This window comes from Thermobia domestica, chromosome 17, assembly GCF_964235325.1.
Source record: "Thermobia domestica chromosome 17, izTheDome1.hap1.1, whole genome shotgun sequence".
Classification (NCBI taxonomy): Eukaryota; Metazoa; Arthropoda; class Insecta; order Zygentoma; family Lepismatidae; genus Thermobia; species Thermobia domestica.
In genome coordinates, this window is record NC_137470.1 from 164469584 (window position 1) to 164494889 (window position 25306).

A 25306-nucleotide genomic window follows, 5' to 3' on the forward strand; every position below is an offset into this window, starting at 1 on the left:
CTAGTAGGGAATACTGGTTGGTCCGGATTTCGAACAGTAATGAAGATCAAGATTGATTGAAATTTCAACTTAGAATGAAATAAATAAAAATCTAATCTTATACAGCTCTCATTGATAGTAGTGTTCCGTATTTGTTTAGACGCCTATTCTTTTATAACTTTACCTATGGTGCATGGAGTTGTTGGTTAGATTCCAGCTCGCGCTGAATGAACTTTATTATGGACAAACACCGTGTGCATGAGTTTTCTCGGGTTTCTCCCGTTTCCTCCCACTTTCTTCATTAAACGATTTCATTCGTTTCTCACCATCACTGTCTCCATTAGCGTAGTCTGCATAACGTGGGACTTAAAACTTAAATATTTCGTTTCGTTTTTCTTTTATAACTGTATCTCACTTTTCCTGTGACGAGAGCATCATCTAAGCGAGTATTCAGTGAATTAAACCACTATATTCATAGCACAATAGTACAGAATGAAGTTTAGCCCTTTGGCAATCTCCAGCATGCAGAGCAAAAAAAGCCAATACATTGATATTGAAACAGTAGTTAACGAATTCCTCTGCGAAAAAGATCACCCGTACTGTTGTGTTTCAGATGATAATTTATAATTATACTTAGTTGGTTGAAATTTCTCCATAGTTGTGGGGGCGAGATACTGAAAAAATCCCTACCAAGAGGTAAAGGTGACATGTAAAAGTAGTCAAATACGAACGAAATTAGTGTCGAATTCATGTGCAAAGATGAAAAGTGACACTGTGGATGCTGCGTAAGTCCAAAATAAGCCTTGGTTGGCTTCGAGTTGACAATGGGAGGGTGACAGGAATAAAGAATCGAAAATATCCTATATTTGTGTCGAATGGATAGTTTTCGGGATCACTGACATCAAAGGTGATATTTCAGATGTGTATATGTCCAAGGTTGGCCATATTGAAATGGGGTCATAGGGAGAACCAATAAATACTTCAGAACAGTTCCTTTTTGGTGCGTTTCAAGACACTGAGAGTGAAAAGTGATAATGCACAAATCACATTCTGAATTATCGGAGATATGACTTCTGGGGAAGTGTCGTTGCTCCAGGGAGGCATTACTAACTAACTGATCACTCCCTAAAATCGTCACTGTTTTGCAGGGCCGTAGACAGAAATTTATTTCAGCGATCGAAAGCTTGACAGGAATTTATTTCAGCGATTGAGGGCATATTTTACTAAAATGTCTATCATCCAGGGGCGGATCCAGGATGATTGTTTGAGAGGGGCGGTCGTTCGAAGTCAGATCAAGGTAAGAGCGGATTGCAAAAAAAAAAAAGAGAAAAAACATATTTAGAAAAGGAGAAGTAGCTCTTCTGCAGGATTAACTTTCTTAAGAAAGTAAGGCCTATCTACTTTAGGTTTTAATTTAAGTTTATAATACAAAGATGAAAAATACTTAGGATATGTTTTATTTTTAAAATAAAAAGTATAAAAAGTTCCCTATTCTGGGGGATGTGATCGCCCGAACGCACTCCCCTGAATCCGCCCCTGCTATCATCATCTCTAAAATTAGATATAATTTACAAAAAAAAAGTAGTGATTTCGTGGGAGCAGAAGTTCTTGATTGCAAAGGTCTGCATCCTGAGTATGTCCCTGCTGCTCTGAATTGTCAAAAGCTCCTCTTCAAAGGTAAGACATAAAATATAAATAATAAACGTGTAACATAGAATACAATATAAATAGAAAATATGTTATAAGTAAGAAATAGAAAATAATTATAAAATAAATTTGAAGGACAATTAAAAAAAACAATAAAACTTGAAAGTAAAATATACTTTTAAAACAATTTTGCATTTATGCAGGGCTACAAACAGTGAGAAGTGCCATGTAAATTTAGTGACAATATTGGAAAATTATTTCGAATTAAACTAGCTGTGACTACATTACTTCAAACTTGAACTTGTGGAATATACAGTATGAGCGTAGCTCAAATAAAATAATCAATAAGAATGGTCTTGATTGGAAGCTCGGACCATCCACGTAAAAGTAACTTACATTAACCATTCACCTAACAGACAATGACGCACAGGGCTTGGCACTACTTTATCAGATGGTTCTATCAAATGTAACTTAATTAAAACAATAGTAACAAATTTTAAAGCTTTAAAAAGTGTCCTGAAGAAGAGGAAGTTCATTTTGCACATTGTAACTAAGTTACAAGAGGTTTACGTCCTATCTGAACGGCGCGTCTACCGAGTCAACTTTTGGAATATCCCCTTAAGGTAGCTTTCAACGCAGCTAAGGGAAATGTATGTGAACGAGTAATAGAATTGTCCGTAGCAGAATGGATAAAGTCATGGTTCGATAACCACAAGGTTCGTGGTTCGAAACCCGTCGCCGAAACCAGATTTTTTAAAATCTTAATTCCTCAATTCTGAAGATCTTTCTCTCCTTTCGTAATCATCTGATGCTCTAAAAAGAGTTCTCCACATTAATTCGACAACTGCCTAATGTGATCCTCGCAGTTCGAAAACTTCCCTTCTTATCTTTCACAAAATCAGAATTTTCGTCATAATACGAATGCTGTCCGATCATTTTTTCCCCAATTCTAAATCTGTGTATACAAATCATCCCTCTCTGTCTCCATACTTGAATCCCCCTCTCTCTCTCTCTCTCTCTCTCTCTCTCTCTCTCAATGTCACCCAGGAAGTCATCTGGCTTGAGATCAAACCTTCGACTCTTGAAACCAAATGTAAGCTCTTTAGCAATGTGCTATCGTAACTCTATAGGTTTGTTGTTAAAACCCGTGTCTTTTAGACTTTATTGGGGGGCGGGGGGGGGGGAAGGAAGAGATTCTCCGGCGACATAAGATTTTCACTTTTTATTAGTGTATTACTATACATTTGATCAAAAAATACGTATTTATGAAGCTCAAGAGAGGGGGAATTACACTCTCCTGTCCTGCCCAAATGACGCCCCTGAAACATTTGCTTGCACTTACTGAAAAGAAATTAAATGAATCATTGAATAAAACTCGTTTCTGTCCGTAGATATTTTAGAGCTCTTGGCAATTTCCATAGATTTCTTAGGGAGCATCTTACTAGCTTGCACTCTTTAAAGAAAGAAAAGAATGAAACTAAAGATATATATGAAGCTCTGGGATGATTGTGTGACTTTCCTTTAATTTAGGCTCTTAAAAATATTTCAGAACAAACGATTGGAAAAGACTGTTTTAAAGCTATAACTTTGTAAACTTGATTCCTGTTTCTTTTTCAGCTGAATGGAAAGAGTGTACTACGTCACACACACTGCTTTAGACAAGGAGAGGTGGAGGACGGGGAGGAGTTGGAATAAATACTAGAAGCAACTAATCGATTGATACATGTATTGCGGGAATGCATAAGAAAACTGGGCAAGAGTTTTGTTATTCATTTGGACTTAGAATTTTTGTAACAAATTTTATGCCGCGGACTGTACAGAAGCGCCTCTTAATAATAATTTTAAATTTAGTTTAATCAAAATTATTGAAAATTGTTACCGGTATGCTTTTGTCATATTGTTAAGCTTCAGTGAAAATGTTTATTATTAAAAAAAAAAAAATAATAATAATAAAATTAGTGATCAGATATTCGGAGCAAAGGAGTACAGCGCTAAAAGAACAGATTATAGAACATACAATCACGAATATTTGATATTAGAAACTTAGCATCTCTTCGTGGAAATAATTTCCTAATTTATTTTTCATTCTTCTGTTAGCCGGTGTCCATTCCCTTGCTTCACACTGGTAAAGTTAAAATGCGTCACCAGAAATAATAATTTAAAGGGTATAATTTTCTAACTACCCTATCTAGTGTTTTCTGAATTAGTTTCTTTGCGTCTACCAGGAACGGCGTACAGATTTTGTAACATGCCTACATATACATGTATTAAAACTCGTAAGGAAATACGTACCAACTTACATTCGGTAATACATCTGTTGTGATTAAGGGCAACTTGAAGCTCGAGCGCATGTAAGGATGCATCTGTACGGAGTAAGCGGATCAGTGAAGTTGGGTATGCGTGGAAAGAGACAGGTACGAAAAGCCTACACTAGCCTGGGCTAGTAATCACTACAAATGGATTTTTATTTCAATTTCTTGTAACCATGACACATTTTTAACGCTGTTTCTATGTTCTCCATCTACATAAATAACTTTCTTGCACAGAACTATTTTTGTAGATTAGAAATAAATGTTCAAAAACTGATACCATATTTTTTATGCGTACTTAGCGTAGATCGATTGGATGGAGCAATTATAGTTTGTCAAACGAGATGAGACAAATTAACAAGTCCGATTTAAACTGTACTATATTGCTTGTCCTGTACTCTTACCAACATTCATATGCGGTAAGGTACGGTTAGGTTAGCTTGTGCTTACTTAAATGCGGTTCTTATATAATATATCGGGTGTTGCAAAATAAGTGTCACAACTCTTGGGAAGTGACTCCTGCTACTGAGACAAGAAAAAAAGTTCTCTTGAACTTTCGGCTATAGGACATAGTTTCGGATCTACAAGGCGCTGAAAGCGTGGGAAAATGACTTTCGGACTTCAATAGTTCGGAAACTACCCAACGTAAAGAGGGCGGGTAAAAAATTCACTGAAGAAGTCATACCGGCTGTATTGAATTTTGCGTGTTTCACAATCCTACCATGCACGCGCAAGGGATTCCCCAAAGGAACTTAGGGAGTCCCGAATAATCTGCCAAATGAAAATTGGTCTAAATGGATACGAATGGATAGGGCTTCTACCAGATAACAATAATTCGTTAGTATTAAGTCGATAAATGGAACAAATACAAAATGGCGGACACCTTCATGCCCGTTGTGTGTGGTTGCATAATCGCCAGGTACGGATACTGGCTAACAGTGACGTTCTGAGTATTACGTGCAGGGTTGGCAAAAACCATGGTTTTTATTGAAAAACCAAAAAACCAGGTTTTTTGGGTTAAACCAGGTTTTTTGGTTTAAATAATTTACTCTATGTATTTATATTAGATATGGACAGAAATTAGTTTGTTTCGCCTTGATGTTATTATGCAACAACAAGGTTATGCTGGAAGGGGTCACATAGCTTAAAGCGGAATCCAAACCGCTTCTCGGCTTACATCCAAGAGAAATTGTCCATTTGGACACGAAACCGGGACTAATTGGTCACAAATGCTATTGCCGACTCACTCACGAAGAACTCCTGATAAAAATACGTTGTACTGATCTTTACATAGGCGTACTTGTTAATTTAATTGTCAAGAGTCATTTTAAAAGGACAAAAAGATGAACAGTTACACAAGTAGAATTATATATAAATCGGGAAACTCCCGCCTAAGCCATTGGGAAAATCCTGTTATTACTTTAAATGTATTTGTATGTAAAATTTTAAGGTCAACATATCATAATCACTACGCTAAAACTGAGGTATTAAATTACAAATTTGGTATGTAGATATCATTCAATAAAATTAAAACAAAGTTAAATCCAAGTTGATGTTGGAAGCTACGCAGGCAGTTGATAAATTTTGCCAATTTCTATCAATAAGAGGCAAGCTTGGCTTTTTTTTTAAAACAACGGGCATTCATTCAAGTAGAAATATATAATCTGGTTTCATTTCGTATGTTTAGGCTTAACATTCTTATGAAATACCAAAGTTATCACGGAGAAGACTTTCGCTTAAAGGGACACCTCGAATTGTTACTTGGTTTACACTTGAAAGATGGGTTGTGGTTCGACCGAGAATTGAACACGGGACCCCTTGATTAAAAGGTGAAAAGTAGATAAACGTAATGCGGATGGTTTGATATGTGGAAACGTCACCATTAAGTTCACACGATTTAAAGCTTTTTGTTTGTTTAAACCAGCCAACCCTGATTACGTGTAGCGAGTTTGTACTCAAACGCTCTAGAAAGAGATCTGGAGTGTCGGTAGAGAACAAACTGATGAAGCAGGGTGATTCACATGTGTGGAAACACGTAACGAAAAATGCCCACAAATGCACACATACTCAGTAAACGTGAGTTCAAAGCGTCGGAAATGTAAGGAATAGCATCAAGAACATGAAAGCCATTGCCAATTCACCAATTATATTCCATCAATCCGATGCAATATGATGTGCACGTTGCATACCAATAAGGATGCAAAACTGACGCCAAGTTGAAATTGTGCAAGGCCCCCCCCCCCCCCAAGAAACTGGGTAAACTAAATGTCACTAGTGGGATCGCATGATCGATATTGAAATATGGCCAATGTGTGTGTTGATATCAACATGTAGCTAATTTACAAATGTCAACATGTCCCACTACTGCTGGGACACCGTCCTACGTGCGAAAACTAGGAAAAATAACGTTGTACATTCTGCTATTACATCTGGTGCACTTTTGGGTAGAACGTAACTAGAACACGATTGTATCAATGTCCCTCTTTGTTTGGGACATTGTCTCACAGTCGACACATTATAAAAATCTCTTAATCCATGGTTCAAATTCTGATAGAGCGTGAAAATAAAAAAACTTGTATCATGTCCCAAGTCTTCTGGGACATATGACGTACTCGAAATATAGGGAAATACCTCCAGAAATTCGTATCTTCCAAACAGTGCACATGCCAAGACAAAGACGAAAATGAACCAATCTGGCACATGTAACACTACTGCTGGAACACCATACATATGGAAAATAAAACGACATGAGAAATAGGAAGAAACGTCTCAAAGCTCTGATTGTTTATAACTGTGGAGTAGGGATAACAAAATGAAACACGCAAGTATGTCGGGAGGCTGTACAAGAGCGTTTGCCAAACAAAGTGGGTACTCCTCAAAGAAATGAATACAGAGAAAGTGAGGCTCCCTAGAGCCTCAGGGCTAGAGCGCTCGCTTTCGCTCGCGTGGTCGTAGTTTCCAATCCTACTGGGAGCCCACGACCTCAGATTCAAGACCCGAGTAGTTATTTTCCTATTTTTCGCACGTGAGATGGTGTTCCATCAGTAGTGGGACAAGTTGACATTTGTCCATTAGCTATATGTCGATATCAATACACAGGTTGGTCACATTTCAACATCGATCATACAATCCCACTAGTGACATTCATTTAGTTTACCCAGTTTCTTAGTGAGTCCCCTTGCACAATTTCAACTTGGCCTCAGTTGTTGCATCCTTATTGGTACGCAATCGTGCACATCATATTGTATCGGTTTTAGGGAATATTATTGGTGAATTGGCAATGGCTTTCATGTTCTTGATGCTAATCCTTACATTTCCGACGCTTTGAACTCACCTTTACTGGGCATTTTTCGTTACGTGTTTCCACACATGTGAATCACCCTGCTTCATCTGTTGTGCTCTACCGACACTTCAGATGTCTTTCTAGACCGTTTGAGTACAAATTCGTTACACGTAATACTCAGAACGTCACTGTTGTCCAGCATCCGCACCTGGCGATTATGCAACCACACACAACGGGCATGAAGGTGTCCGCCATTTTGTATTTGTTCCAGATACCGACTTAATACAAACGAATTATTGTTATCTGGTAGAAGCCCTATCCATTCGTATCAATTTAGACCAATTTTCATTTGGCGGATTATTCGGGACTCCCTACGTTCCTTTGGGGAATCCCTTGCGCGTGCATGGTAGGATTGTGAAACACGCAAAATTGAATACAGCCGGTATGACTTCTTCAGTGAATTTTTTACCCGCTCTCTTTACGTTGGATAGTTTGCGAACTATTGGAGTCCGAAAGTAATTTTCCCACACTTTCGGCGCCTTGTAGATCCGAAACTATGTCCGATAGCCGGAAGTTCAAGAGAACTTTTTTTCTTGTCTCAGTAGCAGGAGTCACCTCCCAGGCGTTGTAACACTTATTTTGCAACACCCGGTATATAATATGTAACGCCGGTTTACCAATTTTAAAATCATACATTGCCTGCAAATCTCAATTGTATCAAGTTTCACATTTTTACACATATATGTCACCAAAAGGGTAAAATTATCGAACTTGCTCTGCTGAGGCTCGGAAAGAGCGGAGGCAGGCGAGTGTCACACTCCATGCTGGGGGCAGACACTGTTCGAAGATTATAGCATGTCTTTAAACGCGTGATTGAGTTATCAGTTTACCAAGAAACGATATTACAGTGTTCTGAGTATTAATATATATTAAACCGTTAGCGAAATTAGCCTAAAAATGCAACACACAAAGAATGCAAGACATATAAAAAAAAAAAGTGTGTATTTAATTTCTTTCTGGCAGAATATCCAAGGAAAAAAAGTGTTCTTCAAAATGATTGATATATATCAGTTATCAATAATATATATATATATATATATATATATATATATATATATGATATATATATATATCAATAAATAATAAATCATTATATCGCTCGTTGTACAGTGTGTCTGTTATTGTTTCTCTGTAATATATTATATAGCACAATATTTCTAATTTCATTCTTGAAAAAAAAAAAAAAAAAGTGTATCTCTTAAACTGTTATGATCATATCCGAAAGCGAAACAAATCATTTTCAGAGGCGAATACCACGTAAATTTCTTTATACAACCCACTCAAAGCTGGTTTGTTTGTAACCAGCTACGTAAACAGGAAGCGGAAATGACGTTTTCTTCACCAGTGTATACTTAACTATAAATTATAGGAATTTAGAATCTGTTACTTATCGGTCCGTGTACACTTTGTTCCAGTAAGGATGAGCGCATTGTTTATTGCTGTTTTGAGGCAAAAATTTTCTAAGTTCAACTTTGGGTATCCTTGGAAAACAGTAAACGAACCAGCAGCAGCAGCCATTTATTGATTCTTGTTAGGGATTTCAGAGTTAAAACAGTCTACAGGAATTGAAAAGAAGAAATACTGAATTCGCTTCTCTTCATCATATTCAAGGTGATTCCATTTTCACTATCTGGGGTAGAACGTATTTATATTGCAACAAAAACAATTTACGAGTAAATCACGATTTTCAACGAAAAACCAAATGCACAAGAAAGCAAATCTTAGAAAGCGAATGGTCATTATATCTCCTGATAGCTATATTGTTGATATTGCAGGACCATTAGAAGCGAGGGAACCTGATTGAAATACTCATCGTCGTTTTCTTTCCAAGAGCAGTCCTTTCATTTCTGATGTTGTCTTCGTGCTTGACCGCGGCTTTACACACACAAATTGTTTATCAATCCTCCAAACAATTTTAAAGTCTACATTGCATATGAATTGAGAAAGCCGTCAACTGAAGAAGCTAATAACTCTCGCACATGCACTGCAGTACGTTTGGTAGTTGAAGCGACTAACACAGATTTCAAGTGAAAAAGGGAACATTAATAAAAATTTGAAATACACAAGGGACGTGAAAGAAATTATATAAAGGTTTGGTTCCATAGACAAGTAAGGTGAATATTCATACGAATTTACCAATACCCTTAGTCGACTAAGTTCGCTTTATACTACTTCAAACACGTGATGAATAGTAAACGAGGTCACATCTTTATTTCCCATCTTATTCCGAAGCATGTAACAAAGTAAAAGTAAAATTGATAACAAAGTAAGTTCTCAATAAGTAAATGTTATGAGCAATTGTAAAATCAATGACCACATTTCGTTATTTGTATACAAACCTTAAGTTTTTGAAACTGGAAACAATATACTACGCTTCCAAGTTTCCTTCTTCTAATGTTGATCCTGTTTATAATAATAGTATAGTAGAGTTTCTTTAAAAAAAAAAAAAAAAGCGAAAAAAAACTATTCCTAGGTCACCAAGATCTTTATATAGTTAGTTGTGACGCAATTTAAGTATAAATATTGAAAAGTTTTTAAGACAACGCTTTAATTTTACAAACATTATACATTGTTCAATCGTAAGAAATGTTTGAAATAAATGAATAAATAAAAAGCTTCTTTCAAGCATTAAGTATTTACTATGCCCATTAATTTCTTGTTAGGTTTGGTTAAAAGTGCAAGGTACACTTCGCATCTTTGCTAATTAATTCAATATTTATGCATGGTATATTTTAATATTAAATTTTGTATATATACAAGGGCGGATCCAAGGACGCTCAGGTTTACACTGGATAAAACGGCAAATTATGATTTAGCCCCTCCCTTGATCATATCTTGGATCCGCCCCACTGTATATATATATATAATATGTTTAGCATAAGTCACGCCTGACTCAATTTATTTGCTCTAATATAGTGTAGTATGTATTTATCATTAGAGAGCTATCCCAATCATTATATATATTATTACTATTTCAGTTAGCTTGTAGAAATTTCATTCGCGTTCTTTTTGCTTTAAGCCTTGGGTAGAGGCTAGTTTTTGGATTGGTCTTTTTGTTTGCTTTGGCCTTGCAAAAAACTTTCCACTACTGCTGAAATTTCTAGAGCCATTGCCAAATTGATTTTTTCTACACTTTTTTGTCCACGAAAACATATAAAAAGGCGGGTTTTTTTAATGGCCGTGACTGTTGCAGCGCAGGAGGCCTTGTAGGTTAGGTGGTCTCGCTAGTGGCTGTCAGTCCAAAGGAATTTGAGCAGGTGAGTTCCTTTTTGCGGGGGAAATGTCCTTTAGATTAGTTACTGGTAGTTCTCTGGATATTTAGATCCGAGGCTTTGCAGTTTTCGCTATGAGAGAGTGGTCTCCTTTGAAGACACCTCATTTTAAAAACAAAAGGCAGGAAAAAGATAACAAAAATGTCCGTGTTGTCAAATTAGAAAGTATTTCTACATTTTTTTACGTGCGAAGCTATTCGTCAATTACTGTGTATAAAAATGTTTCAGTTTATTAAAGGTGCAGGTATTTAGCATTTACTTTCTAGTGACGATATGTCTTGATTACTGAAAAATCAGAGGTGGTACGGCATACCATCCCATACAGTCCCACTTCGACCAGTGTCTGTAGTGTTAATTCTGAGACGTGAAAATACATCAAAACGTTCACGACTATTAGAAATGTCAAATGCCGATGTATTTTTGTTAATTCATTTATTTTGACACCTTTCTACAGCAGCTTTATTTTATCGTTGTGTACCAATGAATACAATTTCCGATATTTAAAACTAAAATTGCAAATTGCTCCATTTTGCACAGCTAGGTGAATCATATGATGCATAGCAGTCTTTCCCAGTTGATGGTCCGCGGACTCGTATCGGTTCGTGTAATAAATTTAGGGGACTCTTATAATTTATAAAAGATGTAAATAATGCCATGGACCCCTGTATACGATTTACAAATAAATGTTTTTGATTTAATTGATGTTAATATTGCTACCTACCTCTCAGCAGCAGCAACTACTACTACTACTATTATGCAGATACTAAATTTTAAGGTGTGGGGTCCATACCTTATTTTAAACTTAAAAAGAGGGTAGCAACTTTGAAATAATTGGGAACCACTGATGTATAGTTGTGTTTACTCTTCAGTTAATACACTTCTATAATTTTTTTTTTATTTTTATTATTTTATACACACACATATGTTTAGTAAGAGTACAAAACATATATATATAACAACAAACGGAGGAAGGAACTTCAATATACTTGACTTTCATATGAAATATAACAAATAAATAAAAGTACGGGTCACCGCACTAAATTTTCTCTTTCCCCTTTATAACATTTCCTCGAGATGAGATTGTTGCGGGGAACGGAATATGCTGCAGTATTTATCTTGCGTTGTGGTCTGTGCACTCACCAACTACACAGAATTCAAGCTGCAATCGTGGTTCGGAGACCACGCTCATATTTGGTTACGTCTTCTACAACTTCAAAGTTGTATTGTTGCATAAGAACTTCAGACTCATACCCATTTTTAAACTAAATCGGGTAATTCTGCAGTTATTACTGCAACATTTGTAAAATATGAACAAAATTATAATACAAGTTTCCAGACAAGTACTCTCATGCGCAAAAAATATTGCGCGTATACTGTAACTCACGATTTTTCGCATTTATTCCATTTTCCTTACGTTTATGGGTAAAATTCAGTTATTAATATGTGGAGATAATAGAAAGCAATCCACCTAAGGAGATATTTCCAAAAAATATAATAAAATAATAAAAATATAAGCAGAAACCAAAATTATGCTCGGTTTTGTGTATACTGGCAACGATGATTTCTAGGGATTTTTCAGTAGCAAAGCACGATTGCGGAGGGAAATTGACAATAGGCAGTGAACGAGCTGGCGTAAGAAACTGGAAAGTGGACTAAAATATTGAATTTATTGGTTTAAACCTAGTGCCTAAAGGGTTTGCCAAATATAAATTAGCTTCTGTAACCAAGATGTCGTACGGAAATATAGAAACAAAGAGGAAATCTCCTGTCTTGAGGTTGGAAGTGACATACGCTTTGGATATTAGCATTTATTTGTTAAGAAAAAGAGAGGAAACAAGAAGTAGTTTCCATGGTTAGGTGGGTAGCGTGGTGGATTAGTAATTCTTACACTATTTTGACACAAAATCGAATCCCACCCCGTCCCATCCCATCTTTTTTTTTTTTATACAAAACATTATAATTTTCATGTTAATAAGAACCGAAGCAATATAATAAGGACATAACTTATTGATATTTTGCTGTAATGAAGTATTTATCCAGGATTAGAGTACTATTGGTAATATATATTGTTTTCAGTTCATGCTGTTGTATAGCTTCTCTCATCCTGTTTTCTTGGGAAAAAAACAATTTTGTCTCCAACAAAGTGTGAAGGATATAGTTTGCCATTATTAAAAAAAAAAAAAAAAAAACTAAAGTAAATTATTAAAGTTTGGTTCTCTTTAGCTTTTAGCTAAAAAATATTTTTTTCTTTATAAGACTATACTTTATAAGGCAAGGGGTGTGATCATACCCACAAATTTAGCTAGGGAGTGAAAGATAGTTGTTTATACAAACATTTTACAAGTTTAGGTGCGTAAAACACCAATACACCATGGTCTCGCTTATCCGACCTTCCTTTGTTCCACATACCGTATGATCCGACATATCATTGCAGATAAGCACCAATCGGCAAGAAGAACTAAAGTTGTGGTCTTAATCTATTTTTCATGCTCTGGAGTTTATCGCCTAGCGCGCCCGTCTACACCTTGACTAGTATGTCTATCATTCAGTGTAGACACATATCCATGTTTTCTATTCGGAGGGGGCCCAACACGAATCCTCGTAAGCACATAATTTGAATGTTTTAAAAACATCAATAATAATAATAATAATAATAATAATAATAATAATAATAATGCAACAATTTTGTATTTCTCTTAAACTTTTCCTACTTTTCATTTATAAACCGGTTTACTTTAGAAACTGCATTATAGCACAAACAAAACGAAACATATTTTCGAGAGAAATGTAACTAAAGAAAACTGTCTGCTACGTATATCACATAACAAAAATAGCAAGAAGACATTGAGTGTATCGTTCTAATATATTAAAATTAAAAACAGAACGGAAACGAAATGTTAATTCTATTTAAAACTGTTCTTTAATTCCACTTGATATAATTGCATTATGGTATGTTCTTAGAATTATAACAAGAAAACTGCACATTGCCCAAAGTTTGGAGACTGACTCCAAGTAAACTGGTAGAAAAGAACCTCAAAAGGGTAAAAGCAAGTTTATTAAAAGGTCGGAAGGGGACAGCCCACAGGCCCTCATGCTGGACACGTCCCTGATTCAGTGCAATGCATTTATTTGTTATAAAACATGATTATTAAATGTGTAATATGTAAAATTATACCATAAGTTTTACTTTTAATAGGTCTTTTCTTAACACATCCATATTATCCGGCATTCTGCCTGCCTGTTTATGTCGAATAAGCGAAACTCTACTGTATTTCCAAAGTTAGGATATACATGAACTAGAATTGTATCGTCCTAGAAGAGACAATAGTGTGAAATGCTTATATTAAAAGGCTGAAATAAAACAAGTATAAGTACTGTTTTGGTAGCGTGAGAACAAATTAAAAACAATTCAATATATTTTTTAGGTATCAGATTATCATCTTATTGTGTCGATGTCTACCGTATACGTTTTTAAACATAGTTTTAAAAGTCATACCATTCGCAATATTCCTAAGGAAATCGAAAGAAAAACTCCTATGTGCCTCTTGTGGCAATGCGGCTTAAGTTCATGGTCCGAAACCGATTCCCACGTTAAGGTATAGATAGAGTTCCCGTATTTCAAAACTGCAAATCCGGGACGCTACTAAATTAAGAGAATCTTTGAAATGCTTAAAATTGAAAGAAGTATTGAATACTAATTTACTTTCCTCCATTAGATAGAGTTGTTCAAGTATTACGTTATCACATTTTTATTCATTTCACTAGACCCTCTTCCAAGGGCGCTGATTTCTTTGTAAATTTGGGGGGGGGGGGCATTCAAAAGTAGAATATATATATATCTGAGGATTTTAAGACAAATTGCACTCAAATTATGCCAAATATTGTATATTCATAAATACAAAGGTGGCCCACACGAGCTTTGGGGGGCCTGGCCAGCCGCCTCCTCAGGATCGGCGCCCTTGCCTTCTTCCTAGTTAAGCAAACGTAAGCAGATGACTTACTCCCTTCCCCTGGTAAGCAATTTTTTTTTTTTTTTTTTTTTGTTTTGTTTCCTCAAGATCTGTTGTGTTTCGTGAAATAACGACAGGAATTTCCTGATTACTTAACCATCTAAATGAATGTTTTCACTTACAACCATCCCGTCGATTCGCGTTGCCTAGGACTATAATAATAAGGGTCAATAATGAAGATGTGACTTCCATATCAAACATGAAGAGACATGTGGATCGGAGATCTTTCTTTGTTCGAACTTTGATTTTTTTCAAATCCATGATAGGAAATTGTATTATGAGTACAATTTTCGAAATTAATAGTATACAATCGTAAAAATATCTTACAAAACGATGGTTTATTGCAAAATACTTTGACTTAAAGAATAAATTACAAGTAATAAACTTGTTACTTTTCCTGAAGAGTCTAAGTCTTGAATGAGACGGAGGCTCTCGAGTGTAGTGCTTGGAACGATCGCCTCACTTGTTCTACCTTCTCGTGGGGCAGCCTTGATTCGACTTGATCCTAAACGGATTACGCAGAAGTCGAAGTCGGAAGATGTTCCCCATTGTTCCAAAACACTCTTGGTCGATTACAATCTGCCTCACTTGTAAGGGGACAACCCCATGCCGTAAACGTCGGTGGACTACCGATAGGCAACTAGCAACATGTCCCCAAAAATTGGCAGTCCCGCAGCGATGATCGTCGGTGGTCCCACTTCCGTTTAGAAAATTATACCACCAGTGGAAGAGAAGCTACGGATAGCCAACGAACCACATAATTATTCCCCTAAAATACGTTAAATCGCCTATATGCGTAATTTGTTTGCATTGAGGTGAATCTAAAAACATTTTTAAAAATGTAAAAAAAAAAGTGCCCTGAGCTAGGCGTGAACCACCAACCTTAGGGTTACTAGTTGCGTGTTCTTCCGAATTCGCCACGGAGGCTATTATGAAGACATAGCTTGTAGAATGATAAATCGTTGAAGTCTTTTTAATATTTCTAATCAGAGTGCTCCTTTAACCGTGTATATTTGACGATAACTGTTTGGAATCAGATCAAATGCACTCGCCATGTAATTTTATAGCAAAATGGCAAGCGTCTATTTACTTTTTTCGCAGTTCTCCCATATTCACTTGCTAGTGATCGGCGAAAGTTGCCATGTAAATTCATACAATTATACGCACCCATCTCAAGATTTTTCACGTCATGATGTAAAGGCAGGAGTTACTCTTGACCCCTGGAGCTCAAGTATTGTCCTTATAGTAACAATTCGTCAGGGAAAAATAATATAAAATAATAACTGCATGCACATGACTGGCGATAGTTCATGTTGGTCCCTTTGCGATTCTCCGTGACAAACCAAAGGAGCGCGTATCAAAATGAAGTCCTCGCTGTTACGCGTTGGTAAGTAACTTCAATACCCCCGATTCTAGATATCAGCTTCGACTCGACGAATCCCTGCCACTAGGGGCACACTAGCGGCAATCCTTCGACGCGTCGCTATATCGACGATCGCCATTTACAGGCAAGTGGATCACTAGGTGTTGGCGACGTGTACGGCATGGGGAAGCTAATAAACAAACAAACCAATAAATAAATAAATAAATAAATCTAAAGCCTTATAAGAAAGTTTTCCCAAAGTTTACATCTAGCAAAATCATTTGTTGGTATTCCAGAACTGTAAATTCACCTTTATTTATAATTTACTTCTATCGTAGTTTTGATATGAGAATGATATGTCTGAAATAGTAACACAGGTCATTAATACTTTTTTTTCTTTAGTCAGATTTAGCAGTTTTACTTAACAGTCAGTCAATTTCGATCTGTGATTTCAGAGCTTTAGAGATTTCCTTAAATTTTTCATTTCTACAACAGTTTGCAACTAACACCATTAACGTATCTCTTTCGATATTTCCAAAGGTAATCGCTTGGTCACTCCCAGTATATTTCAAACAATAAACTAATTACGGTGTCTTACTCCATTAATCCGAGCTACATTTTAATATCCAACAACTCTGTGCATTTTCCATTAAATCTGCAAATTTTCTACTAGGTTAAAACTGAGCATTTTCTATTTTCTTCCTTTCTTGCTAAAACAAAAGTGTTCTTTAGACAACCTAGAAATGATGAGTCTATACTACATTATATTGTATAGGGCATTTTATGTAGCATATATTTGACAGTTGGACACTTTCTTCGTATATTGAAAGCAACAGGGATTAAGTCCTTGGAGAAGTAAACAAATTATTTTTAATTCGTGGAATTGTGCCAATGCACTAGGTCCAGAGAGTTTTTAATTTAAGATTATTATTATTATTATTATTATTATTATTATTATTATTATTATTATTATTTTATTGACTTAGGTTTTCCTGAATATTAAGCAATATTTCACAAAAAGCTGGTATTTTTTAACAAATGTGTTCGATATCAAGTTTTCATAACGTAGTCACTCTCTCCTATAAATAATTTCAGAGGAGCCGCGGTGGCTCAGTAATAAAGCGTTCACCTTTGGTGCATGGAATCCTTGGTTCGACCCCAGCTCGCACCAAGGGAATTTTGTGGTGAACAAACACCATTTGCATTAGTTTTCTCGGAGTTCTCCCGTTTTCTCCCACTTTCTTTATTTCACCATTTCATTCATTTCTCATCATCGCCGTCTCCTTTAGCCTAGCCGGTATAACCGTGGGTCGTAAAACTTAAAGATTTGATTTCAAATAATTCCAACCAAACAGTTGCAGGAAGTATGTCATTTCGAATAAAACAAACTACTCTATAAAATGCTGGGTATTATTGTGTTTTATATATAATTCTAGCGGACCTTATTTCTAAGTCGAGCGGTAAGAAGACTAAATTCACTCTCTTCTATTAGCCTATTATTATTATTATTATTATCATTATTATTATTATTATTATTATAGTAATAAATTTCTTAGGAAGTGGACTGCCATATGTATGCATATGGCGTAGAAGTCAAAATTTAATGTCCATGCTACGTATATGCAAAACCATAGATAAAGAAGTTTATGAACAAAGACATTTATGGCGCTAAAACAAAGGGCAAAAATAAAGAATTACTGGAGGATTGTTGCCCGTAGTACACAGGTGATAACGGTTAACAGTGTTAAATTTAAACAAATAGAGTTTTAATTAAGCAGGAATTTAACTTATAGTGTAAAGTGAGGAAGGCTCAGAAGTTCGCTAGAATCGTTACAATATCGAACCCCGTGAAATGCACTGCAAACCTGTCCGCAAGTCCCCCGTAATGTTCAATAGATATTGTGTATTAATGCTCATTTCAGTGCAAACCTATATAGGCCTACGCACTTCAATACTCAACGAAGGTGCAGACTATTCATGAGTTGCAGTCTTAAATTCTCTCACCCACTGTATTCTCCTAATCTGTCTCCCAGCGATTACACCATTTTTTGGTATCTCAATCACTTCCTAGTAGGATAGCTTTACCTAGAGACCACTGGTTAACCTGGTATTGGATGTTTCACTTTCTTACTTATGGAGTTGATAGTCATCTGATGGAGGACATTCACACGCAAATATCTAATATTAACAACGTTTCTTCTATTATTTCGTAATATTGTATTATTTCTTTGTATTATTCATTAGCTTGTTTAAACACTTTTCTCTTTGCACCTACTTATTACCTATACCTTGGCGTTGGATAAAAATGCACTAGCTCTCACCGGGAATCAAATCCAGAACCAATGCACTTGAACTATTTGGCCACAACAAGGCACATTTAAAAAGAAGTTTCGATTTTGTTAGGAAATTTGTGATTAGGTATAACATTTAAACACGCGTGTCAAGTTAGACCAACCATCAACACCAAAACGACCGGAACATATCTCAGAATTATGGGCTGTTTATGGGCTAATTAGTTGCTCTAATCTGTTTTTGGGCTCCTTTTGTTTAGCAGGAAATCAGATGCAAAATGGGCGAGTCTAGCTTGAAATCAAACTAGAACCTCCCATACGGTTACAGTGGTCCGATCAGAAAAAATCAAACGCCAGAACTATGGGTTATTTATGGGCTAATTAGTTGCTCTAATCCTAATTTTTGGGCTCCTACTGTTTAGCGGGAAATCGGATTCAAAATGGGCTAGTCTAGCTTGATATCAAGCTAGAACCCCCATACGGTTACGGTTAGAATGGTTCGATTGGAAAATTTGAAACGCCAGAATTATGGGCTTTTATGGGTTAATTAGTTGCTGTTATTCTATTTTTTGCCTCCTAATGTTTAGCGGGAAATCGGAAACAAAACGGGCGAGTCTAGCTTGACATCAAGCTAGCACCCCCAATGCGGTAACAATCCTTCGATCCAAAAAGAAAAAAAAGAAAAAAACTCAAACGCCGGAATTATGGGCTATTTTTGGGCTAATTGCTGCTCTAATTCCGAGTTTGGGGCTGCTACCATTTAGCAGGAGTTCTTCATCAAATTGTGAGATTTGGCTTAACTTCTAGCTATAAACCTAGTGCTATAATACTCCGATCAAATAATTAAAATGCCGGAATTATGGGTTATTTGTGTGCTAATTAGTCACTCTAATGTCGATTTTGGTTTTTCTATCGTTCGCAAGAAATCTCATGCAAGATTGGTATTGATTTCTAGGTAACGTGGGATTATAATTTCAAAGTTGCAGTGAGAAAACGTCGATGTCTATTAACTGAAAATTGATTTATTTGCATTCTCCGCGAATGCAAATATATATCTCCACTAGTAAATCCATGAATTGTCTTTTCACGTCTTGAGTCAAGAATCGTTTAGTACAAGGCAAAATAGAAAGACCTGGAGCGACATCGTAAGGATTACGGCCGGAGTTCCAAATGCTACTAGTGAACCTAATAACAGCGCGAAGATACCATCTTTTTCCAGTTGGAAATCACAATATAGTGGAAATACTAGCCCTCCGAAAATCATTTGTAGCCCTGTCCACAACGCAAGTGCAAGAGCAAATTGCCAATGGAGTGTCAAAGCTGCAGAAAGACACAACACTGTGTGCAACTCAAATACTAAGGGTAAACTAATGGGTAATAAAGTATCAGGTCTACAATACGATTATAATATTGAAACAAAAAACAGATTCAGTGAGTTAAGTGGCCAGTGTGATAGTGTAAAGCAAGTTAGCCTAGGAAATAGGCCTATTCAAGTGCGACGTGTAGATCGTTTAAACCAGCAGGATCGCCCAAGATTTCCATCACAGGATTCAAGCAGTAAGTCATGTTTTGGTGTTAAAAATGAAAACTCAATTTCAGTAAATCGGGTAAAAAAAGTGCAAGGGAAGGTGTTCATTGTAGGAGATAGTCACGGTCGTGGTCTTGCTTCCAGATTAATGCAGGAGCGTGATGATTTGAACGTAGTAGGTATTGTGAAGCCTGGTGCAAAACTAAATAACGTTGTAAATTCATGTGTGGACCAGAAATCATTCTCAGATACTGATACTGTTGTACTTATAGGAGGCACTAATGATGTGTCAAAAAATGAGTCTGAAGATGCTGTCCGTGTTTTGAAGACTACACTCAGCACTCTTACTCATACAAATGTAATAGTAGTTAATCTACCACACCGGCATGATCTATCGAAGAGTTCTTGTGTTAACTCAGAAGTACATAAAACAAATATCATCATTAGTAAAGTTTGTAGTCGATTTAAAAATGTACAGTTATTAGATGTAAGTAGTCTTCCACGAGAATTTCACACCCATCATGGTTTACATTTGAATAATCTAGGAAAGCGTCATGTATGTGAAAATTTAAGTAATATGATTAAGGCTCAGAACAGGAACAGGGATCCCATTCCTCTTACTTTCCCCCGTACAGGTCTTAGCAATGATAATACAGTATCGTTTGCAGCCGGACAAAATAACGTAAAAAATGTAACTTTTTTAGCACACCAGATGAAAAATCCGAACCCAAGATAGCTAATACAATAAGTATTTTTCATCACAATGTACAAGGGATCCAGAATAAACTCGAATACTTTGATGTACTTTTAGCTGACGATTTGAAAGAATGTAAGGTTATTTGTCTTGGTGAACATTGGCTAAATGATACACTTATTAAGGAGGTCAATTTTGAAAACTTTAATCTTATCACTAAATTCTCTCGTGTTTCACACAAACGTGGAGGTGTATGCATTTTTGTTCACAATAGTGTAAAAGCTTCTGAAATAGATATTACAAAATTCACCTGTGAATTTGACTTTGAAGCTGTAGCCATTAAAGTACCAAGTGTTAATATTTGTATTATATGCATTTATAGGTCGCCATCCGGCATATTTACTGTTTTCTTAAAGAAACTCGAAAGTCTTTTGGACTTCATACGAAAGGACTTTGAAAAAATGATCATCTGTGGTGATATTAATGTAAATTGGATAGTGGAAGCAAAAAAGAAATCCGATCTACGAGATCTGCTGAATGTGTACAATCTCCAAGCGCTAGTGGATGTACCGACACGTCAAAATAAAAGTGCGCTAGATCAGTTCATCATTAGTAAAAACCAATTTGCCTATAACCTTGAAGTATTTGATCCCGGTTTCTCTGATCATGATGCGATTATTTTAAAAATCACTTTAAACAATACCAATGTTCTTAAATCTAAAGTATACACAGTTACAAAGAGAATTTTCTCCAGTCATAATATGGAATATCTAAATTTCTTGCTTTCTCACGAGTCTTGGAATGGCATATATAATACGTCTAACACTGAATGTAAGTTTAAATACTTTTTTGAAACTTTCTTACATTACTTCAATATGGCGTTTCCAAAAGTTACTCGTAAAATCCGGACGTCGTCCACTAAATCGTGGTTAACTAAAGGCATTAAAATTTCTAAAAGTAACCTATTTAGATATAACAGATTACTCAAAATAAATACATCACTTCCTCACAGGTTTCGAAATTATATTTTTAAGTACAGGAAAATATACAGAAGAGTAATTAAAACAGCTAAATTACTATCAAATAGCTCCACAATACTTAATTCTACTAATAAAGCTAAAACTATGTGGAAAATCTTAGATGGTGGAACAAACAACAAAAAGAGCGACTTTGAGTATGTTAAAGTTGGGAACGAAATTATTAAAGAACCTAAGCGGATTGCAGATGTCTTCAATGATCATTTTCTAGATAATGTACCATTACCTGACCCCATACAAGCGAGTTATGACGACTCGATGAAATTTCCAATGCATTCACATACGATTTTTTTAATTCCAGCAACAGTAGAGGAGTTATGGAAAATATTGAGTAGGATGTCTAATTCGGGATCTACAGGTTTTGATGAAGTTCCAGTGACTGTTATTAAATTTTGTTTTCCTTTCATTGGAAATCATCTCTGTTATTTAGTAAACCTATCTCTTGAGAAAGGATATTTTCCATCAGTGTTAAAAGTGGCAAAAGTAATTCCTCTCCATAAAAAGGGAAGTATGCATGATGTAAGAAATTATCGCCCAGTCTCCATTCTTTCCACGTTTTCAAAAATTTTTGAATATGTGATGAAGTCACGACTCTGTAATTTTTTGAAGTCATGTAACTTACTATCACCATCACAACATGGGTTTCAAAATAAGAAAAGTATTGAAACAGCCTTGTTTGATTACTTGTCCAATATAGCTCTTGAATTAAAAAACAGTAAATATGTTGTTGGCCTATTCATCGACTTATCCAAAGCTTTTGATACAATTGATCATGCTATTCTTTTAAGTAAGTTGTATGCTTATGGTATTAGAGGAGTAGCTCACAGCTGGTTTCTCTCTTATTTATCCAGTAGGCAACAAGCGGTACAAATATCAAAATTAGCTGCAAATGGGTTTCAAACAACTTGTTCGTCTTTATCAACTGTAATCAGAGGTGTTCCTCAAGGTTCCATTTTGGGTCCTATTCTCTTCCTGATATATATAAATGACTTGTTAGAATTTATGCATCCAGCAAAATGTATTCTATATGCTGATGACATCAGTATGATAATATCAGGAAAATCAATAGAAGAAGTTGAGAGGAAATCTGACACTTTTACGGAGAAATTAGTAAAATGGTTAACAGCAAATAGATTAATTATAAATCATGATGAATCGATCCTCTTACATTTTCATTTTCCAGGAAAACCGCGTATATCACCTAGAATAAAAATATCTTCTAACTTACTCCAATATTCTTGCATAACAAAGCTTTTAGGTGTAATCATAAGTGATGATCTTTCATGGTCTGCTCATATCTCCACTTTAAACAAGAAACTAAGTAGCGTGTGTTTTGCCTTATACAAACTTCAAGGTACTGTGTCGAGAGAAGCACTTCTTAGCTTTTACTATGCCAAGTTTAATTCATTAATTAACTTCGGCATAATACACTGGGGATCTGCTGAAAATAGTTTAAGCACTTTCCGATTGCAAAAGAAAGCGATTAGAATAATTTTTGGATTACCCACAAAATCGACATGTAAAAAGGTTTTCATAGAAGCAAAAATTTTAACACTCCCCAGCTTATATATCTATAAATCTATTCTTTTTACTGTGAAAAACAAGCATCTTTTTATCTTTAACAAAAATGTTCATAGCCATAATACAAGACAAGATAGTGACATCTTTGTGATGCATCAAAAATATGCTAATATAAGCAAAACCGTGTACATGAATTGTGTCAGATTGTATAATAAACTTCCTCTGTACATGAAAAATATGACCAATGTTTCCATTCTTGGTAAGACTTTATATAATCTACTCACTGAAAAGTGCTATTATACAATTAAAGAATATTTAAATGACTCATTAAGTGAAGAGTTGGTAACAGATACTTACCCGTGAGTACATGCCTGGTGTGGTACAAACAGTTACCTAATTAGATGTAAATTGTCATGTTTTTATACTTAATATGTCCTATTATGTGGTTTTGGAAATATGCATGATGTATACCTCTGGTACTTGACAATATTGTATGTTTTTTTTTCTTTCTTTTCTTTCTGACAACTGTAACGCTTACATGAGAATTTCTCATGCTTTGTAAGCTAATGAAGCAGGCAAATAAATGAAATGAAATGAAATGAAATGAAATATGTTCAGTATGTTTGGAAGTAAGTAGTATATATATAGAATTTATATAGTGAAATATATATTTTTTTAAATATTTTTTTGTTTATAGGAAATGCCTCTTCGCCGTTGCTAGGGGCCGCAGTGGCACAGCGATAGAATGTTTATCTCTTGCGCGTGTGATCCCTAGTTCGATCCCAGATTGTTCCAAGTGGTCTTTGTGGTTGACAAACACCGTGTGCTTGGGTTTTATCGAGATTCTCCCTTTTCCTCACACTTTATTCATTCCACCATTTCATTCATTTCTTATTATCACCGTCTCCCTTAGCTTCGGTTAATAGGGGTCGTTAAACTAGATATTTCCTTTCCTCCCCATACCTCCATTTTTTTTACATTTGTGGAGGCTTTACTTTTCCAAGAAATATACAGGTAATCTCGCCTATGATAAAGACATTGCGTAAACCGTAACTCTATTTGTAGTAGTTCTCGAAGAGTAGGGTAAAGATTGTGATCGACAAGCATGTTGAAAATTTTTTTATTAAACTAATTAAAAGTGGAAAAGTAAAGCCAGAAATGCCTTTTCCTGTAGCCATGGTACAGAAAAAACACAAGACCATTTGAAAGATATATTTCTGATGATTATTTTTCCATTCTTATGCAAAGTTTAAGTTATATTACGAGGCTCATTCCGAATGTAATGCCTCCTTTTTGTGTGTGTATATGTTGAGTGATCTATAATCTAAGGCAGACGATGATAATATCAAATGAATGAAATGGTGGAATGAATAAAGTGGGAGGAAATGGGATAACTCCGATAAAACCCAAGCACATGGTGTTTGTCAACCACAAAGACCAATTGGCGCGATCTGGGATAGAAACAGGGATCACACGCACAAGATTTAAACGCTCTACCACTGTGCCACTGCGGCCCCAGCAACGGCGAAGAGTCATTTCCTTTGCACAAAAAATTTATTTAAAAAATAATATTTCACTATATAAATTCTCTATATACACTACTTCCAAACATAATGAACATAAACACGTGAAAAAAGAATTCACGGATTTACTAGTAGAGATATAGATTTACATTTGCGGAGAGTTCAAATAAATCAATTTTCAGTTAATAAACATCGATGTTTTCTCACTGCAACTTTGAAAGTATCATCCCAACTTATCTAAAAATCAATACCAATTGTGCATGAGATTTCTTGCTAACGATAGAAGAGAAAGCTCGACATTAGAGCAACAACTTAGCAATACAAATAACCCACAATTCCGACGTTTTAATTCTTTTGATCGGAGTATTATAGCCCTAGGTTTATAGCTAGAAGTTAAATCATATCTCACAATTTGATAAAGAATTCCTGCTAAAAAGTAGCAGCCCCACACTCGGAATTACAGCATCAATTAGCCCACAAATAGCCCATATTTTTGACGTTTGATTTTCTTCGATTCGAGATGTTTAACCTTACGGAGAGTTTTTACTTTATGTCAAGCTAGACTCGCAGATTTTGATTCCTATTTCCCGCTAAAAGGTAGGAGCCCAAAAATCAGGATTAGAGCTAATAATTAGCCCATAAATAGCCCATAATTCTGGCGTTTGAATTTTTTCGATCGGACCATTGTAACCATATGGGGGGGTTCTAGCTTGATATCAAGCTAGACTCGCCCATTTTGAATCCGATTTCCCGCTAAACAGTAGGAGCCCAAAAATGGGGCTTAGAGCA

At 35.7% G+C, this 25306-nt stretch overlaps 1 protein-coding gene across 9 annotated transcripts in view; it reads left to right on the plus strand.

The window, feature by feature from the left end:
* The window catches only part of LOC145674461 (uncharacterized), a 338683-nt gene that overhangs the window by 144233 nt on the left and 169144 nt on the right, over positions 1-25306 (plus strand). The window contains exon 1 of one of the 9 annotated variants that reach the window (XM_081744552.1): positions 19654-19771. The exons of the other annotated variants lie outside the window; for them this stretch is intronic. The gene's annotated coding sequence lies outside the window, so the exon portion shown is untranslated. Of the gene's footprint in view, positions 1-19653; positions 19772-25306 lie in introns of those variants that run through there. 9 annotated transcript variants of the gene reach the window in all.